Source organism: Molossus molossus, unplaced genomic scaffold, assembly GCF_014108415.1.
Source record: "Molossus molossus isolate mMolMol1 unplaced genomic scaffold, mMolMol1.p scaffold_m16_p_18, whole genome shotgun sequence".
NCBI classification, from domain to species: Eukaryota; Metazoa; Chordata; class Mammalia; order Chiroptera; family Molossidae; genus Molossus; species Molossus molossus.
The window spans coordinates 59,315,206-59,329,547 of record NW_023425353.1 but is presented as its reverse complement, the minus strand read 5'-3'; the positions used below and the strand labels follow the sequence as shown (position 1 = coordinate 59,329,547).

The 14,342-nt window shown below is 52.6% G+C and overlaps 1 protein-coding gene across 2 annotated transcripts in view; it reads right to left on the bottom strand.

Moving 5' to 3' along the window:
• Positions 1 to 14,342, bottom strand: part of TRAK1 (trafficking kinesin protein 1) — a 103,693-nt gene that overhangs the window by 75,154 nt on the left and 14,197 nt on the right. For both annotated transcript variants that reach the window (XM_036266408.1, XM_036266409.1), the window contains exon 2: positions 4,102 to 4,296. The gene's annotated coding sequence lies outside the window, so the exon portion shown is untranslated. The remainder of the gene's footprint in view (positions 1 to 4,101; positions 4,297 to 14,342) is intronic.

The following is a 14,342-nucleotide window of genomic DNA, read 5'->3' as shown; positions in this document are numbered from 1 at the left end:
AGAGGACGATTTCACTTCCTTCGCCAGAAAACCTCAGCTGGGACTCACACAAACCAAGTTCACAGAGATTCAGTGCACGGCAGGCCCTCAGTAGATAACTCGGCTGATTCACAGCAGCAAAAGCAAACAGCGCAGTGATGTCTCAGCACTTACTCGCTCCGTGACCTTCTCTTCCCCTTGGGGAAAGGACTGTTGGGGCACACTCGGAGGTGGTGCTCGGCAGATCCGTGCACTTGAGACACGGAGAAATGTATTTTCCTGGCCCATGTTCCTCAAACAAAAGTGACATAGCTCGGCCCTGGGAAGAGGAGCCAGGAGCCGCAGCCTCCCACCTACCAACAAGCCTTCTCCGCGTCTGCTGTCTGCCGGATGCTAGGTCACCGAGAGGTCTAGAGGCAAGTCCACCTGAGATCAGGGGTGCGTGACCTACAGGCCCCAGGATGGAGGCAGAGTTCACCGGGAAGAAGGAAACTCATGGTGAAACTACATCAAGCTGAGTATCACTTGAGACAGTGACCCTGAATAAAAATAATACATTTTGAATATGTTGGATACATTTTTTATAAATGAATAAGCTACTGACATTCTGAAACTGAGGGGTTTTTTTTGTTTTTATTTTTATCAAATGAGCTTTATTCTTAAACTGGAATTCTTTTCTCGTTTAGCTACTTCGAGAGTGGTGGAGGTACATGGTCAAACCAGTCCCCCGGCTTCAAAGCTCAGCACCCCTCCTTGCTGTATGATGTTGAGCAAGGGCCTCAGGATCCCCACCTGCAGAATGGGGACAGCAAGACTATTTGAATCAGCGGCCACTGAGAAGGAAACCAAAGGCACGCAAAGTATTAATAACAGTGCCAGGCCCACAGTGGGCACTAAATGTGGACTATATTTCTCTTCCTCTTGGACCATCTAACCCTAACTGCCCCATCTGTTCGGGCACATTTGCTCTGTGGGTCCTTTTCCTCTTCTGTGTGTCTCAGACTCATCAGGAGTCGAAAAACCCTCCCGACTGTGGAAGTGTTGACATTTTTCTAAAAGGGCCATTGAACCACGTGGTCAAGGCCACACCCAAAGCTCCTAGCCTCTGATCAACAAGCCAGGTGCGGGCCAGCTTTCAAAGGCAAAGCGTCGTTTCTCCACGCTGGGGGGTGACAGGTGGGAAAGGGCCTTAACTTCTATCCCTGCTCTGACCTGTGTAGAAAAGGCACAGGTGACCCACTCCAGTGGCCCGTACCCGGGGAAGCTATCAGAACTCCCAGGAGCCCCCCGTCCCTCCACTCACACCCACCACACAGAACCACTCCCTCGCCGGTGCAGAAACATCCAAAATGAAGCAGAGTTCTGCTGTCTCCTCACATGCCTCACAGCTGACTCGACACACCTGTGAATCACAGGGCTGTGACGCATGGCATCTCCTGGGTTACACACGTGGGAGCAAGTAACCCCCCAAAGCCACCACGGACAGAGCAGGGCTCCCAGCCTGGGCCTCCGTCCCACCCCTCAGCCAGTCTGACAAGGCTCCCAGGCCCCTCCAGAGAAAAGACGTGGAGACAAAAAGCAAAGGACTGCGAAGAAGCCAGGGGCACTGTGGGGCAGTTACTGAAGCTCGAAAAGTCTGTGCTGTGAGTACTTCGTCATCAACGCATCACACGCCAATATCGAAAGACAGGTGGATCTTCAAAGCAATGATGAGTAAAGGTGATATTACAATGTACCGGCATCTCCTAAATCAGGACACAGAAATATCCGTGATTTCTACTGGTGACGAGGTCACAGGTCCTGCTAACACCCTTGTGCTGTTTTCCACGTCCATCATGACAGGGAACGCTGCGTTTCTGTTAGAAGCTAATGAAAATAAAGATGTCCCTTGTTCCTTTACAAGTTCACAGAACCCCCCATCTGTCTCTCCAGACCCTTTGGGGGTCCCAGAAGCTCAGTGCAAGCCCTGCTCTAGAGGGTGCTCTATTTAAGTTAAGAGTTAACACCGGGCCGTTCATTCAGTCGGGACCTGGCGCACCCCTTTGCTCTAAGCACAGCCCCCGCAGGGGAGAACGCAGCACGAAGGTAAGACCTGCTGCAGCTGTGCTCTAGGAACCTGCAGGATCTCAGCTCCATGTTGACGCGGGTCCTTCCAGTTTTATGACAATCTGTGCTATCCACTGCCAGATCTACCTAGATTCCTTTTCTCGCTCTCTCTTAAATACAGACAACTAACAGCAAAACAAACAAACCAAAAATAAGCCGCCGTGTTTGTTCAAGTCTGCTGCTCACGGGTTCTAAAAGCTATGGAATAAATACCGAGTCCTCCACGCTTCTAGGTCCTCTCTGTTAAAACCAGCCCCGCCCGAACTGTAGACACGGTGCAGGGCTGGCCTGGGGCAATTCGGGTAAAACAGTGAGCCGGTGCATGGTGCTCCAATGACACTGTGGACACGAGAGACCCATCAGTGTGTGACAGGAGGGACCCAGGGGCCTCCTGCAGCAGAAACAGCCACGAGGGCTCCTGCAGAATCGTAAAGGAGGAAGGAACACGCAGAAATCTCCAGAAAATAATTATGTTGTGAATTTTTTGTGGAGCAGTCTGAAGGAACCTCGTATGGCGCCTGCCGAGGAGGTTCCCCCGACACAGGTTTCCACACAACACTGCGTGTCCTTGTCAGCACAGACACTATGAGTGAACAACTTGCAAAGAGTCTCCTGATGCCATGAGATACTCCAGAAGCTCTCTAGCTTCAAGCTGACCATGAGCACAAGTCCAGCATGCTTCACACCTGCCCTGGTGTGGGTGACTATCCTCACTCCTTTCGAAACTGGTGATTTGCAGTGTCCACACAGAGGCTGGAGGGTGGGCATCAGGGGTAAAGACACAGTTTAAGTAGAATTCCTTTCTTATTAATCTCTGACAGAGAAGAGGTGAAAACAGACTCAGAGACATGTTGATGGAGAATGGGTCGTTCTGACTTGTTCATCACAAATGATTTCACAAACTCAAGAAAACGGAAGATCCGCCTGTAGAGATTATTACAGGACACCTGACAGATGCATGATAAGCCTGTTTTGAACCAAGCCATCTCCAAGTAGAAGCAGGGCTGCGGTACTTTTTTAAGGCGACACAATGGTACGCAGATATGCCAATGATGTCACTTTGAGAGCGGCAGCACTAATTCAGACCAGCCAAAGTGACGAAACAAAGGAGACTGCTTTGTCCCAACCATCTCATAAGACTGCCACGACTTTCTAAAGGGTACAGAGTTTCTGCCAAGGTACCTCTTGATGAACATCAGAAATATCGTTAATATGACTTTTTAAAATTATCACATTTTTTTCCAAGCCTGCAAAATCAGGTTTCCCGCCCTTGTCATCACAAACACCCTAGCGTACTGCTCACCCTACCGGCAGCAAGTTGGGTTCACGGCTGCGGGGACACTGAAGCCCAGAGACACCCACTCGGTGGCCTCTGGCACAGAAATCGTCAGCTTGGTCTACGTGTCTTGCTGTCTCATAGAAACACTGAGTGGCCAAGATGTTCCCAATCAATACCTTTGGCTTAAATGCCGACAAACTCCTTCCCAATGAGACTTTCTAAGGACTCACATGGTACTTTCGGTTTAGAGCGGTGGTTCTCAACCTTCCTAATGCCGTGACCCTTTAATACAGCTCCTCGTGTTGTGGTGACCCCCAACCATAAAATTATTTTCGTTGCTACTTCATAACTGTAATTTTGCTACTGTTATGAATCGCTATCAGAAATACTTGCTTTCAGATGGTCTTAGGCGACCCCTGTGAAAGGGTCATTCGACCCCCAAAAGGGTAGTAATCCACAGGTTGAGAACCACTGGTTTAGAGGGAAAATGGGAGCATTTTCAAATTCTTCTGGGCAGTTCAGAGGAAGTCGGTTCAAATGGAAATCCGTACTTATTCCCCACTACTCTCGATTCTCATCAGAACACCACATCCAGGCCTTTGGGGGCAGAACCCCGCAGCCAGGTTCTGTGAGCACCACCCATGGCCGGCAGGCACAGGCCTTGTAAACAGGACGGGGTCGTGGGCATGGCTGGGAAGAACTGGGCGCCACAGAGCCCCGAGAGGGGCCAGACTTACGGAAGTACTTCAGCGTCTCTTCAATTTGCTCGGTCGTGAGGTCGATGTTGGCATCTGGAGAAATGAGGGGCGTGTGGAGCCAGTCGTCATGGTCATAGCCGTAGATGGTGTCAGCTCTCAGCTTGTAATGGGGCAGCTGCTCCTCCAGCAGGCTGATGATCTCCACTTCCGGAAGGTCGGTGCTGTTGCACACGTCTAGAGAGAAGACAGAGAAAGTCAGGGCAACACGCGTGGGCTCCGCATCGGGGCCGGCTTCCTTCCCCCTTCTCTGCATCACTCCATCACTGCACACGTCGGCACACCGGCTGTGGTCCTGCCAGTGGCCTAACTTCTTCTGGCCGCGCGTTCACCATGCAAGTTATCCCCTCTGCATAGGATTGTGTGTTCATTTCACTCATTCATTCATCTGCTCGCCCACCTACATTTCCTTCCACGCATCCATCCAGATACATCCTGAGTACCAGACGCACGGGAGACACAATGGTAAACACAACGGCCAAGGCCCTGCCCGTGCAAAGCGTGTGTTCTCACGGGCCCGCCAACCGCACAAGCACAGGTGTCCTCCATCAAGGCACAGCTTGACCACCACCTCTGCCCTGACAGACCGGTGCTTCTGTAATCCACACCGAGATATTTTCCTTGTCTCCTCAAATAAAGTGGGAGGGAGGGAGGGAGGGAAGTTACACTGTTGCTGACGTGTACTCTGCAGCCAGGCCTGCCATGGTCGTTCTGTCCTGAACAGGTACAGACGTTTCTTCCTTGTCATTATTCTCCAAACAAAAGAGTATAACAACTACCTCTACAGCATTCATACTGTACTAGGAATTATCAGTAATCTAGGGATGATTTAAAGTATAAAGGAGGATGTGTGTTGGTTATATGCAAATGCTAGGCCATTTCATATAGGGGACTTGATCATCCGTGAACTTGGGTATCCTCAGGGGTCGTGGAACCACTGCCCCTCGGATACCAAGGGTATTCACAGCATTTTGTCAGAACAGCTGTAACCGCACTATGAAGTTCTGTGTCCTAGGTATTTTAGTATCTGACTCATCTCCCTGTGAGATGGCGAACAGCTCACATTCACCACATCATCATACCCAACATCCCACATCATCACAGTCCACACACCGTTGTCCTCAGTCCACCACATGTCCTTCGCACTCCCGGCCCAGACCCTCAGGGCTGCACCACGATGCCACGAAGGTGACCGAGCCACCCAGCGCACATTAAAGCGGGCCTTTTAGTTACATTGTAAATGCAGCGACAGGACCAATGTTCCCAGGACAAGAACCAGTCTTACACAACTTACCTACCCCCAGAAGAATGAATTAAATAAATGCTAATGGGTATCTATTAATTCTGACGTCAATCACTGTATCAGCCCATTTCACGGAAAGTACTTGGGACCTATGACGGTAAGTGACCTGTGTGAGCAGCAATGGTTTAGTCAACCCGTAAAATGCAAGGTGCCCACGGTGCACAGAGCTGGGTGGCAGAAGAGCTAACTGGGCTAGCAATGAGCCTTCAACGAGAAAAACCACTTGAAAGATAAGACTACCATGGGGTCAGTTCTTCAGAAGGTGGTGGCACCATGTTTCTGCCTTGAAGCAGAAAACAGACAGTGGATCTGAGTGGGAACCAGTTCAATGTCCTCTCGAAAGTGTAAGAAAGGACGGGGGCGGGGCAGGTGGGGGGGACTCTCAAGATAAATAAAACCCAACAGCAAGAGAAGATGAAGAGGAGAGGCTGACAAGAGATCAAAATTACAAGGTGTTGCCCTGGCCGGTTTGGCTCAGCGGTTAGAGCATCAGCCCTCGGACTAGAGAGTCCTGGGTTCGGTTCCTGCTAAGGGCACGTACCTCGGTTGCAGTTTGTCCCCGGCCCTGGTGGGGGTCGTGTGGGTGGCAGCCACTTGATGTGTCTCTCTCACATCACGTTTCTCTCTCTCTCTTCCTCCCTCTCTCCCTCCGGCTCTATCTGAAGATGAATGTAAAAACGTCCTGGGGTAAGGATTAAAAAAAAGAAATTACAAGGTGTCTCTAAAAGATGGAAGTTGGCATTCAAGAGAAAGGCCCTGCCCAGGCGCACAGGAAGTGCAGTGCAAAGGCTGGGTAAGTCCCGGGCTCCACGCCAGGGGTGGGGGGGGCAGCCCATGGAGGGAGCAGGAAGGGCCTGGGGCCCCGAAGTAGGCACAGCAGGGAGGACCAGTGTCTCTCTGGGCATGCACCCCTGCAAAGAACGCAGCCGGGCAGCGACTGCAGGGTGCTCACACTCAGGTAGAATGTGGAGACACCTGTGCCCGAACAACAGCTGTCCAAAGAACCACCCAAATGCCTGTCTCTTTCGTGGTCAATGAGACGGCCACAGAGCAGGCGAAAAGTATACGGAATCACAGGTGAAGAGACCAGCTGCCTCCGTCCGGGCAGGAGTCCATTGCGGTCACCTGCAGGCTCCCCTCCCACGCACACTGCCCTCACTCCCTTCCATGTGCAAAGCTTCCCGTGGAACACTCCGGCGAGGTCAGCGTGGCCTGTCGAGGGCCCGGGAAGAGGGTTTTACGTAGAAAGTGAGGACACTCAGAACTTCACTGGGGGCTTGAGGGAAGCTCTTCACTCCTGGAAGGGCAACATCAGCTGGACCCTCGGGATTCTCTGCCGTGTGTGGGAAATGTCACGGCACGCGCACCTGGCGTTTCAGACAACTCTGCCACGCTGCGCAGTTCTGTCCCGGACAGAAGTGATGTCCTCCCCGGGGCCACAGCCCACAGCCCAACCTCAAGTATGAAGGCCTCTCCTGTTTCTTCTCATCTCCCAGTAGCAACAAACACCATCCGAACGGTCTGAGATGGGCCCAGAACTGTCTCCGCTCACAACCACTGAGAGTTCCCACAGAGCTCATCTCGGGGAGGCCTCGCGGCTGGAACGTGGCTGCCACCTGACTGCGGGGACACGGGGTCACCTCTCAGCTGGACACGCATCTGCTCCGGGAGGCAGTGCCAGCCTGTCCCAGAACGGGCAGCGGACCAACAGTCCTGCATGACGCACCCACACCCCAGGCTGGAACCCTCTGCTCACTGCTCTTCCGTGGTGGAGGAGGCAACAGTGTCCAAAGAAGAAAAAAATCCCTTCTAAGAATAACGTGTCACTTGTGAGCGCGCTGGCAGCTGCTCCAACGTGGAGACTTGATCTGTCCTTCCATGTTTCCAGGGCTGAAGGTCAACCTATTTACAGTGTGGGTCCGTGTGCCCAAGAAAGATCATTTTCCTTAAAGCATATGGTGACCAGTGAGGTAATGTATCCAAAGGCGAGGCTGTGCCAAAACGCCCTTTTAAAAAAGCTCTGTATATTTGGCTTTCCATATGACCAGCCACGAACACCAGCAAGTCTTCCGCTGCCCGGAAGGTCCGGAGAATTGGGGCACAGGGGAGCACTGCAGAGACCGCTCAGGGAGCTCGCCTTGACCCTGGTTGCAGGGCCACGAGCCCCGGGACGTCCCGCAGAGGGAACCGCCACAGGCTCATGGAAAAGACACACCCGATGGTTTCTCCAGAACCTCTTCTGCTGGCCACACCAACTTCTCACACATTTCTGCAGAAATCTTGCTTTTCACGCCAGCTGTTCGAGCTGCCTTGAACGCCCTTCACTGCTCAGCAAACTCCATCTCGAAATATCCCTCCAATGACCCTGTCTTCTGGCTATGGATTTAGGAGGCAGCTTGCTTCAGCACAATGTTACAAGTGTTAGCTACTATCTCTTCTCCACTAACCATGAGCCCCTCCGGAGAAAAAGCTCCGAGCTACCCCCTGTGCGTCCAGCCCTCCGCACTGAGCCGGGCAAGAGTGTCAGTGAGTGTCGACGGACAGTGGAATGAAGGGAAGGAAGAGTCCGCAATGCTGGACACACGCCGGCCTTCAGCACGGGGGACGTGGAGGCCCCTCTCAGAACCACCCTAGGCCCTCATCCCGCATGGAGGCAAGTCCAGCACAAAGGAAGTCCCCTCAACCACTTAGCACCCGTCGATCTGACCCAAGGCTCTCCCTTCTCATGGCGCCCCTTTGGGAGCAGACATAATGGGTCCTCCCCCTCCTCAGAGCTAGACCCCCCAGGTTTTCTCCGAGGCATGCGGTTTGGAGGGGATCCTCCTACCCAAGGATGAGAACCTCGCTCAGGACTGCCTGGGAGAGGGAGCTGGAGCCTGCTCAGCGCCCACTGGGCCTGTCCCTTCTGCCTGACTTGGACTAGACCCTCCCCTCCGGAGAGCGGCGAGAAGTAGGCCCCTCCCTCTAACAATCTGCAGATACACAGGTGACAGGCCACCTACGCGAAACTTGCCAGGTGCACAGGATGATGCTTACATTTTTACAGCAGAAATGGCAGCTATACATTAGAGTCCGGCGTTTAAAATCAGACTCTCGCGTATGAAAACACAGATCTCTGGCCTCCAGGACTCCACATCGCGCACTCCGAGGGGCAGCCGTCCTCAGACGGAGCGGGGCTGCTCCATCGGGGTCTCCGGGCCTCCGGTGGTCTGCACGCTGGAGCTGGAGGGCTCTGGGCCCGGACAGCAGGGAGCTGAGAGCCGCAGGGAGCAGTGTGGGCAGAAGACCTCTCTCGGAGAACAGTGTCCTAAAAAACCTCCCAGCCCCCAGCAGATCCCGGGAAAAAAACTGCAAGGTAGAGGGATGAATAAAATAGAGAGAGAGAACGGGGCTAGACAAAGAGGAGAACTTAGTGAGAGAAAACGGGGAAATCAGAGGAAGTCAGCAGCACAGAGGGCACAGAGGAGAGATGGAGCCAGGGTAAGGCGACTGCGAGGCCAGGCAGCACCACGCTGCCACCTGCTGGCAGGTGCGAGGCGCAGGCGCAGCAAGAGGGCTGCTCCGGCTCCTGGGAGAATGGGACCCACTTCTTCTCCCTGCCACCCAGCAAGACACATCTCCGTCTGTCCGGGACTCAGTTCCTTCACCTGGAGAAAGAGGGGTCAGGCGGCAGAAAAGCCCTCTTTCTAGCCGAAATGTCTCTGAGCGGCTAGACCAGGGCCGCGTCTGGGGGCAGGCGGCCCTCAGCGACAGAAGCCCCGGAGACGAGATGTGTGACTTCTTCCGCATCTTTCCAGGAGAGTCTCTGATTTTTAAATGTTGGGCACTAAATCAGACCCGTGTGACCACCCGAGGGCCCGAGTAAACTTGTGTGCCTCCAGTTTTCACGCTGCATCTCCCACCCTGGTGTCCCACTCTGGGCCTCGGGAGAATGTTCTAGACTCCGTTAAGGTGTCAGTCAAAGAACAACCACAGAAACCTTAGCTGACCAAAACTAGCCATGTCCCCCAAACCTGTCGTTCTCTCTTTCTTCCCCGCAACCCCAGCCCGACTGCGTTTTTTCACCTCAGGGGCCACGAACCCACGGTTTCAAGGTTTACGATGTCGTAAGACAAGACCCTTCTCCGACTCGGCCCCACGCGAGCCATTCTGTACAGACTCGGACACAGTTCCTGCTTTGGAAATGATGACAGGAAAGGGCGCAGGCGCAGGGACTCGCCCCCACGCTGGAGCTACTGTCTCTTCTCCACTGTCCGAGCGGAGACACACAGACGCTTGTTTCTTTTAACCATCACCTGAGGATGTGCTTATTGACTTTAGAGAGAGGACAGGAGAGAGAGAAACATCGACGTGAGAGAGAAACATGTATTGGTTGCTTCCCGTATGCACCCCCTCCGGGGTCGAACCCACAACCTTTTGGTATATGGATGATGCTCCCACCAACTGAGCCCCCTGGCCCAGGTCACACGGGATCCTTTGTAACTGGAGTCCAAAAGACGTCCTTCTAGAAAATTCCTCCCCATCATAAAGTCACATTGGGTAGAGCCTTACTTAAGCGTGTTCAGGGAACTCTAAATCCTCTCTACCCCAGAAAAGTTGTGATTTCACAAACCACTAAGGGACCATTAGAGCTACAAGTTGTGGCTCAACCACCTCGTTTAATGGAAGAGTACAGTGTACTTGGAGAGGCTGGGAGGTGGCCAGTGTCACAGAGCAGCCAGCAATAGACCCGCTGCCCAGCCTGCCACATGAGGGGCCTCAGGACGCCGTGGGCCACCCCCACTGACTCCTCCTCACTGCCTACCCAGTACCCTACCTGGAGCCAGTAAATGCTCAATAAACACTTGCTGAAGGACATAGAGCACTTGAATCTATTCCTGCATTTTACTATTCTCACGACCCAGCGGCAGAGCAGGGTGAGGACTGGGGACACGTTACAAACGAAACCAAGGTCCCAACGATTACCTGAGGCTGAGCTGGACCCCACACCCGCCCGCTTCCTCTCAACCCTAATTCACACGACCCTCTCCCCCCATCTCTGGCCTCCAACCTGCAAAACGCCATTTCTCCTCCTTTGGTAATCTGAAGGGATCCCCGCAGAACTGAGGACCCTCCCGAGGCGTGGGTGTGGGGTGACTGATGCGGGGCTGTCACCCGCACAGCGCAAACCCTGGCTTCCCTAAGAGGCGTCTTTCGGTGGCTCCTGGGGCTCCACTCCAGACCCCCTGACCCAGGGTCTGTGTGCTGGGGCCTGGGAACTGGCTCTGATCCTCAGCCCTCCCAGGGTTACCTGCACACTGATGTGAGAGCTGACCGTTTACCCCCTGAGGTTTTAATTAACTAAACTGGCTTTCTTAATTTAAACAATCAGTGAGTAAAGCATGTGGTTCAACATTAAACAGTGGGAAAGAGTGAGGTGGTCCCCCTGCCAGCTGTCCCCACACACCCACCCTCTCCCGACTTCCACACGAGGCTTCTCAGACTCCCCACAGAGCTCACAGCCCAGCTATTCCTCCTCCACCTCTAGCAGAAGGGGAAACCGAGGCCCTGCGAGATTCAGGGACTTGGGTGAGGCCTCACGGCTAAGCAGTGGCAGAAGCCGACGCTAGCACCTCCAGCGCCCCTGTCCCATGTCCATCCCTGGCCTCGGTCCCTCAGGGACCACGGGGTGCTCTGGAGTGGTGGTGGCCTTACTTGCCACCAGAAGCAACTCTTTCTAAGAAAAAGGATACACAATGACACCAGTTCGATTCCACAGAGGCTGCGTGTCAGGTTCTGAGCTATGGCTTAATCGCACACGCACAGCAGCAGGGGCGCCCACCCGACGGGGGCGCCCACCTGACAGGGGCACTCACCTGATAGGGGCGCCCACCCGACCGGAGCACTCACCCGACGGGGGCGCCCACCCGACCGGGGCACTCACCCGACAGGGGCACGGCAGCCACTCCGCCGATGGGCCCTCTTGGAGCAGGGGCTCCTGCGAGAGGCCGACAGGCAGCTTGTGCCACAGACGGTGGCAGCGGCCACTGGGACACACCAGCGTGTTGTGTAACAGAGAGGGCAAGGAAAGGCCGGGCAATGGGCAACGGGCAACGCAAAGGGGGAAGGGCCTGCTGGGGAGGCCCCCAAATGGCAACACCAAGTTCAGTGTCTTTCAGAAACGGTGACTCCGCTGGGCTTGGTATGGAAATCTACAAAAGCAGCTCATGTTACATCACAGAGCAGACGGCTGCAACACCAGACACACAGCTAGACCTGTACAGACACTTCTTTTCTTTTAAGAGGAAAAAGCAGTGTGCATAAATCCAGGCCAGAGCTACTCCTCCAGAAAATTGCTCAAAAAATGGAAAGTGTTCCTGTTCATTTGAAGTTGTTTTACTAGAAGGTAAGTACAAAGAAATACTTTGGTTTCCCAATGTTCTTGATAATTTCTCTTAATTTTTTAAAAATATTTTATTCTTTTTTATTTTAATGTAAATGGAACTGTTTTTGTTTTGTTTTGTTTATCCTCACTGGAGGATGTATATTTTTTCCATTGATTTTTAGAGAGAGTGGAAGGGAGGGGGGTGAGGGAGAGAGAAACATCAATGTGAGAGAGATACACTGATTGGTTGCCACCTGCATGTGACCGGACTGGGCCAGGGATTGAACCTGCGACCCAGGTACGTGCCCTTAACCGGGAATCAAACCTGCGACCCTTTGGTCCTCGAGCTGACACTAAGCCACACCGGCCAGGGCAATCATTTTTCTTTAAAGTACAGATGCTCATCCAGCTGGTGTCGCTCAGTGGCTGAGCATTGACCCATGCACCAAGAGGTCGCCAGTCGATTCCCCATCAGGGCACATGCCCACGTTGTGGGCCCGATCCCCCGTGGGAGCATGCAGGAGGCAGCTGATCGATGTTCTTTCTCATCGATGTTTCTATCTCTCCCTCTCCCTTCCTCTCTCTCTAAAAAAATCAATAAAGGAAAAAATAAGTAAGTAACTGAAGTGCATATGCTCTATCTTACAACTGTAACGTTACCAGGGGAAATGCTTCTCTAGAAAGGTAGCAGTGTCAGCATGACTGTGGTTCAGGTCTCACAGCTGAATCAGTGCCCACTAGTGTCCCCTGGGACAACACCTGCAGTAAACCGAGTGACAGCACCTTTGGAAAACCCAAAATTGGTCATGCCCCTCCAACCCGTGATCTTACACGTGGGAGGAAGTCTAAGAAAGGGCTCCAAAAACTCTAAAGGACAAAATGTGTGAGCATGTTTACTGTGCATCTGATAAAGTAAAAAACATGCAATCACAGGTTCCCCAAAAAGTGAAGCAGAGTCACCTCATGATCCAGCAGCTCCACTCCCAGGAATGTGTCCAGAAGAAGTACACGCAGGACTTGAACTAGTATCTGTACACCCTTGTTCACCGTAGCATTATTCCCAACAGCCACAGGTAGAAGCAACCCAAGTGTGCATCAGTGAATGAATGGATAACAAAATGGAGACGACACATGCAGTGGAATACTATTCAGCCCTAAAGACGGAGGACATTCTGACACATGCTACAACACAGATGAACCTTGAAGCCATGACGCTAAGTGAAATGAGCCAGACACAAAAGGATGAACCTGTATGACTCCACTTACACGAGGTGCCCACAGCAGTCAGATTCCCAGAAAGCAGAACGGTGGCTGCCACTGATGAAATAATTCTTCCTCAGAAAACTTTCTCTCGGTTTTTCTATTTCTAACTTCCACTCTCTTGAGCACTTCGCTTTGAGACTTCCTTAAACACGGCGCTTAGCTAAAGCTTCACTTTTTGACCCATTCTGATCCTCTGTCTTCAAACATGTCAGGTACGACTGACCTCACTTCTGTCATGCCTCCCGGTGGCGCCGCTTTCTTGAGGTGTCACTGCTCAGCAGTCTTGTTTTGTAGAATAAGTGCCACTAGATTCCTTTCCTTCTAGTGATTTGGGACAGAGCTTCCTCAAGCATTGCTGGAATGGAGGGAGCCAGGCAGTGTCCAGGCTGGTCCCCGGCCATGAGCCACCATCATCTAGCCCTTCGGCTATGCAAATAACATCGCTTTCTCGTGTGCGTCATGTGTGAAAGAGGAGGAAACACTGATTGGAAATGTCCTTGCATTCTGGTCCAGGAGGCATGGCAGGTAGGCACTGCTCGTGTCTTCCCACTAGCCACACTCCTCCACTTTCCTTAGCATCAAAGCCCTGAGCCCATGGGAAGGTTACATTTCTGCAGTAAGGTGTGGTCAAGGGGCTGAGTTATGGCCAATGAGATATCAGGAGTAGTATGTGAGGCCTTCCAAAAGGCTGCCTTCTTACAGCCTGGAACTTAAACACAATGGCTGGAGCTTCAGCAGCCTCTTTAGACCATGAGGAGACCTCGAGGATGAAAACTACAACCAGAATGGTGGAAATGAAGGAGGAGGAGCCTGGGGCCCTGAGGGCAGCAGGGCTGCACAGCATTGCAGAGCCTTCCTCTGAACTTCTTTTATGCGAGAGAGAAGTTAATTCTATGAGGTAAAGCCACTATTCTACACAGCCAGACCTAATCCTTACCGACACTGGTAGTCACCTTTAAATTGTTACTAGGAACTCAATCAGTATTTCTCTCATCATCCACAGCAAAAATAGGATGGCTTATTTGTACCTCACCTCATCGATCTCCCTCTCACTTCTTGGGTTTTGTTGTTCCAATCTGGGGGTTCAGATCCAGTCTCCTGTTTTCAAATTTTTAACTTTTTACACCAACAACTGCTTTCTATTTTTCACAGACACTTACACCCAATATTTACAGTTGGACCCTCTAAGGCCTGAGAGCTGCCCAGCAGGGTCCAGGACCACAGCCTCCTACCCGCCCTCTTCTCCCCAAAGTCAGCTCTTCCTGTGGACAATGGAGGCAGTCAGCCTCAGGA